Below are 6,419 nucleotides of genomic sequence, written 5' to 3'. Positions count from 1 at the left end.
TCAATGTCCCTTTTTGCCACAATGGAAACAAACATCTGGATCAGCTGTACGTAGACCTCCACAGAATGTCCTTGGAACATAGTCAATGCTGCCATATTTAGATCTTTCTCTCTGTTTTTTTCTCTCCCGCTTTGAGGAGTTTTCAGCATGCACAGCATGTCCTTTTGTCCCATGTTATGCACGTTGTTTCACCATTTGTGTCACAGTCAGTTCAGTGGCAAACTTTACACCTCCATCTGATGGTGATGGGAGGTGAGCCAGCCCCTGCTGTCTCCATCACAGGGAAATTCAGGACTTTGAGTACATTTCCCCCATGTTGGATCTCACTGGTGATAGGGAGATACATGTATTTGAAGATTTTCTGAACTTCAGACCAGTATTTTTCTGTTCCTCCTTTTTGCTTTTCCTTCCATAAACTATATGCTCTCCAATCTGCTGTGAACTTACTCTTGCCCTTCTTATGTTTGGTATCTTTTTTTTTTCTTTCTCATGCAATTCCTCAGTTTGTTCAACTGTCTTATACTGAAACTTTCTGTGCTCAGAAAATTACATTCAGTCTCCTGATTTTCCCCCCTCTTCTACTTTTCTAAAAGTAAATTAAATAAGTTTTCAGATTCTCACCAATGAGAATTGTTAAATCGCAGCGCTGAGTGAGTCTGGTCTTGGTCTCAGGCCCTCCTTCTCACTCATCTTTGTGGGGAGGTTGAGGCTGAAGGGAATATCTCCTCAGGGTGTGCACTACCACCATCGACCCCGAGTCCAAAAACCCTCAGACAAGCAATCCCACTTCTGACACCAAATTGTGGTGGAAAATCTGAAAATGAAGACAGACACCATGACCAAGATTGTCTGGTGTTTGATGCGGTGTTTCAATAGAGCTTTGCAAAGGATCAGTACACAGTCACACGGAAAGTGTGAAAGGAACTGATAATGAGTCAATAATGTAAATCTGTCTTATAGGGTGAGGAGATGAAGGAGTTTGGGTCAGGATGGACCTGAAGTGCTTAGTGGGAGAGTCAGGATGTGATTGTGTTATCAGAAGTTGTTGTTCCAAAGGGACAACAGCTGTGTGTTCAAGGACAAGTAACCAGTTAGTGCCTGACAATACATGAGAAGTAACTATGAGGAACAACAGTGACCAGTTCAGCATATAATTTTCCCACTATAGCATACACCACATTTGTGACCTGCGGTGAGATTAAATCTCTAATTGGATGGCCCTTTCCTGAGGCTCCATTAAAAATAAAAGGTAAATGGTTGAGCAGCCACGGATCGTCACCTGACCTCTTCCTATCCAGTGCTGTATGCACCAATTAATTATTCAGCACAACTATATCTCAGGTGAGGTGATAATATCTAGAAGTTATCAAATTGAGAAGAGGTCAGGACAACGATCCAAAATCGCACACACAATAAAACCCTTTATTGGGGGGGGGGGGGTTATGGAAGAAAAAAACTTTATCCTCTTAAAAAAAACAAATAAATCCCTAAAATATAAATGCAAAGAAAATAAATTATTACAAAAAAAATTGGAATAAATGTGTTAAAAAAAATTAACTAATGGAGACTAATTCCTAATTAAAAAAACCTTCAGTATTAAATAAAATTTATAAAAGAAGGGAAAAAAGAAGGAAAAGGGGATAGAAAAGCATGTCCTACTGTGTCAGGGTAGCTGTTTGATGAGAAAGAGCAAAAGTCAAATAACTGATTACTGATAGCTTGGCTCCATCTCCTGGACAAAAAGAGTCACTGCAAGGCCTATCAAGTGAACCGCCAAACAATTCAGCAGCACATGGAGAGTCAGTTTACAGCCTCTACAAGGCCTCTAAAGCAATAGTAAAATAAAACATCATAATTATTTTCTAAAAGAGATTCACAAAAGATGAAATTAGTCCAGAGAATTTGAATTTTGGAGCCATATGGCTCACAGAATAAAGAAAAAATGTCTTTATAACTTCGGCTATTGTGCTGTTTCACCTCCTTTGTGGCAGTCCTTTCACCTTGCTGGGGGATGCAGCTTGCACCGGCTCAGGTCTTCACTTACACCAGACCATTCTGAAATACAGAGAAAAGGCCTGGTGTCAATGTAATAAACCCAAATAATATTGAAAGGAAGGCATTCAGACCAAAAATTGAAGCAAAACTGTCCTCAAAATCACTATTAACAATAATAAAAATAATAACAGTATTGACGGTGAAATACACCTCAAGTAATGAAAGCAAAAAAAAAACCTTAACTACCAACATGTACTACACGGGCTCTCAGGAAAGGTCAGAAGGTCACACTGCTTCAAAAACTGCTCATTCTTACAAAAGAGGATCGAACCCTGAAGGAATTTAGGGTCGAGTTAAATAGGATACTAGAGATACTAGAAAAGCAATTTCTAAAGAAATTACGACTGTGAATGCAACAAGCTGAAGCCAAGCTGCAATGCTGCATTGGCTTGCTGCAACAATATGCCTGACGCCACACTGAATAGCTGCGTGAATGATATAAGAAGGTTTGAATTATGTATAATACTTGAATATTAGTTAAAAAGCTAAAGCCACACTGAATAGCTGCCATGATAATGTAATAATACGTGAATTATGTAGAATATTTGAATATTAGTTAGAAAGGCTGACACCACACTGAATAGCTACCTTTAAAATATAATAAAGTTTGAATTCTATGGAATTTCTGAATGTTTGTAGAATGACTGACACCACACTGAATAGCTGCCTTTTTAAGGTAATTAGGTAGAACATTTGGATTTTTGTTAAAAAGCTGATGTTAAAAAGCTGATGCCACACTGATAGCGGCCTCGAAAATATAATTTTTGAATTATGTAGAGTATTTGAATATTACTTAAAAACCTGACGCAACACTGAATACCTGCCATGTAAATATAATATTTGAATTATGTAGAATATTTGAATGTTTGTTAGAAAGCTGACCCCACGCTGAATAGCTGCCTTTATAATATCACAATGTTAGAATTCTGCTTCTGCTACAAACTGCTTATTTGGTCCAGCCATTCTGAAACAACAGAAACACACACACTAATGTTTTTTATAAAGCAGTATAACATTCATTTAGAGCAATAATGAACACTCAATAGCTACCTTCATGATATAACAATGTTTGAATTATGTGCAACATTTGACTGTTTGTTGCTTAAGAATTTAAAAAACAATGACTGTTATGAATGAGAAAAGTCATAGCCAGCATGTCCTAATTGATCTAGATTTTTAAATGCTTAAACAGAGTCTCTACTCCGAATTTCTTATCGACTCATTTCTAAATTTACAGGTTCCCCCACACATAAAAATACTCAGTTTCACTGCTCTAACAGAACTACTACTACCATTCAAACTACTATTACCAGAAGTATTGTCAGTGGTTCCTTTGATGATAAACAAGACGTACCTCGGCTGGCCGTTCAGGACTCTCAGACTCTCTCAACGCAGCGTTGGCTGTAGACAAGAAAAATCTCATTATAAATGTTATAATGGGGCAAACAGAAAAAAACATGAAGCACATCATCACAAATAGATTTGGAAAACAAGTACACATTTAACAGTGAACAAGTATTAACTCTATTCAAAACCAAGCCTATATAGCAGGGGTATTCAACTAAAATTCAAAGAGGTCCAGTTAGAGAAAATTTCCTAAAGCAAAGGTCCGGAACATCATAATGTCTAACTTGTGTTATGAGAGTGATATATACTGAAGTAGTGTAGTAGTTGTATCAGCGTCTACATCAGGGGCCTCATTTTAGTTCAGGGGCCACATACAGACCAATTTGATCTCAAGTGGGCCAGACCAGTAAAATTAAAGCATAATCTATTATATCTATCTATCTATTCTGGTGATTAATTGAGTAATCAGATAAAAAATATTGCGTGTTCTGCATTTTTTTCTATTACATTACTTTTGCTTTATTTAAGAACAATACAAAAGAGAAGATAAGACAGGTCTACAAGCAACTATAAATTACTAAAATAAAAATACTCAGTAAAGTAACTTTACTTTTACTGTAGATTTGCTTTTACTGTTTTTACTTTACTTTCTACTTTTGTTTCCAAGTACAAAGGTAAAAGTTAAGGTAGTAATGTCTGCAGAAACCACAAACAGAAGATGGAACTAACTCTTTTAACTGAAACAGTCACCAGGATGTTTTGTTCACTTGTTAAAATCACAACATTTTTCTTCTGGAGCAGGATGCTCCCAGACCCCCAGGGGACGGGGGACTGGTTTACCAACATGCCACCTTTTCCTTTTCTCTTATGACTTTTGCAGGTCTGTATTTAGTCATCAAAAAATACCAATAAGAATACCATTAAAGTTACAACAACAGCAATAAAAATGTTGATTTTTCAAAAAAGGAAACAATAACATGCAAAATTTTGAAATTGTAATTAAGTAAAAACACTAATACCACAATGTAAAAATACCTAAGTAAAGAATCTGAGTATTTTTTTCCATCACAGCAGGTCAGTGATCAGTGTTTCAGTGAATAGTGTTTTATTTATGGCAGCCCGCCACATTAAAAACATCGACACCACGATATGATTTTCTATTTTTGGAGCTGCGCACCTTTTTCGGGCATGGCTAGAAGCTCTAACTCTTTATTTGCACAACTCTCGCGAGATTTGTGTTCGTTATTTCTACTAAGATAATCAAACTCGCGCAATCTTTCGCGGGTCTAGGGTTCCCTTCTAGACACGACCCTCTCTGTCTGTCTGACAAACTAATGACAGCAGACTGTCTGTAAACAGCACGATGTTACACTCTGCAGTGTTTCACACAAAGACCTTATTTGTGTGGACACCCAGGTTTGGTTTGTCGCCAATTTTGTCATTTTTATTTTTTAATCAGTCCGAGATGACGACGGTATCAGTGATTGATTAGTGATCAATGTGCCCTCCTCCCCTCCCTCACCTGTTCACTCCGCTGTGAGAAGATCTGAAAGTTTCTCACAGAGAAACAGACTCTCCTGTTTTACATATAGGCCTCCTTATACAGTTGTTTAAAAAAAAAGATCTGAAAATTTGAACCTTTTCCCTGTTTACACACTCACAACACACTGTAAGTAAAAGTGTGAGTGCAGACGTAGAAGTTTTGAAGCCTGCTCACTGAATATAAAAATCTATTCAAAGTAGAAAGTGAGGATTAATTTAAGTGCATCTGGTTGGTGTCGATGTCATTAACCATCACGTTAGTTTTGACTGTTGTAATAAACTCCGTCATTAACAACAGTCTCCTCCACACGCAGCTTCTCTGCAATTGGTCTGTGCGTTTCCTGATCACCTAAACCAGCGCTGGAAAGACTAGAATAGTTGCGCCAGTTAAAATAGAAGCGTCCTGTCAAAATTTCAAATCTATTAAGAATTTATTAGTTATAGGTCCGGGTCCGTATAGGACGGCGTGCGGGTCCGGACTCGGACCGCGGTCCGCCTGTTAAGGGAGCCCTGCTATATAGGATACTTACAGATGGTCTGGGTCCATCTGAAGAGTAGCAATGAATGTTGAGTAAAAGCACATAGCTGCACTGCTTTTTCCTGTCCCTGAGAGGAGAGGAGAGGAGAGGAGAGGAGAGGAGAGGAGAGGAGAGGAGAGGAGAGGAGAGGAGAGGAGAGGAAACTTTAGCGCCATGTCTGGAAATCAGCAGTTTTCAGAGTCATGGTGTAACACTATAGTGTTTATGACAGAAAAACACAGTCACATACGAGGTACAGGTCAGGCAGTTGTCAGGTGTATTCGTCGTAGCCTCTCAGTGTGGCTTAGCTGTGCAAAGCATGGTCAAATGTTGCTGGAGCCCTCCTTGATTTCTGTTTGTTGTTCATGAAGGACACAAGCACACAAACATAAAAAAAGGATATGACAGTTGGCATATACCATAACAGTCTGTGGTTTTGCACATGTACATCACAGAAATCTCTGTTTAACACTTGAGTACCAGAGCAAAACAGAAGGAGCAGTGACTTAACCTTTAAATGTTTTCACATTATAACTATTGCTCATACTAATGGTATGCATAATCTATGAACTGTAAAGTTGACTTACAGCATGTTTGACTCCAGCTCAAGATGACTGCTGATGTTGCTTGTTGCTTCATTGACATGTGCCCAACTTGTCAGAGCCTTGTGAGAGGAAGAGAAAAATGTTACACCATTGATGCATATAAAAAAGCACAATACAGACAGTGTACATTACATGCTTATATACCACTAATACACAATAAAAAAGAGACACATATCATGCATGGGAGGAGGCTGTTCTTATTTACCTGGCACAGGTTAAGATTTATAGAGCAGATAATAGTGGTGTGTTCCTGTGAGTTTTGTCTCTCCATCTCTGGAACATGTTTGTTTCCTGTTAAGAACAAGTGCACAAACACAGATCAACACTCATTTACATGTATACCTCTGCAAAT

The 6,419-nt window shown here is 38.2% G+C and overlaps 1 long non-coding RNA gene across 1 annotated transcript; it reads right to left on the bottom strand.

Annotated features, from left to right (window-relative positions):
* Positions 1–642: 642 nt before the first annotated feature.
* Positions 643–6,122, bottom strand: LOC146307151 (uncharacterized). Its single transcript, XR_014772702.1, has 5 exons — positions 6,050–6,122; positions 5,713–5,814; positions 3,410–3,456; positions 1,978–2,055; positions 643–814 (listed from the first exon to the last, which is right to left on the bottom strand). It is a non-coding gene; the product is annotated as an uncharacterized LOC146307151 (long non-coding RNA).
* Between the last annotated feature and the right edge of the window lie 297 nt (positions 6,123–6,419).

This window comes from Lutjanus erythropterus, chromosome 21 (genome assembly GCF_056507025.1).
Source record: "Lutjanus erythropterus isolate fLutEry1 chromosome 21, fLutEry1.hap2, whole genome shotgun sequence".
In the NCBI taxonomy this organism is placed as follows: Eukaryota; Metazoa; Chordata; class Actinopteri; order Lutjaniformes; family Lutjanidae; genus Lutjanus; species Lutjanus erythropterus.
This window is presented reverse-complemented; position numbering and strand designations above follow the sequence as displayed.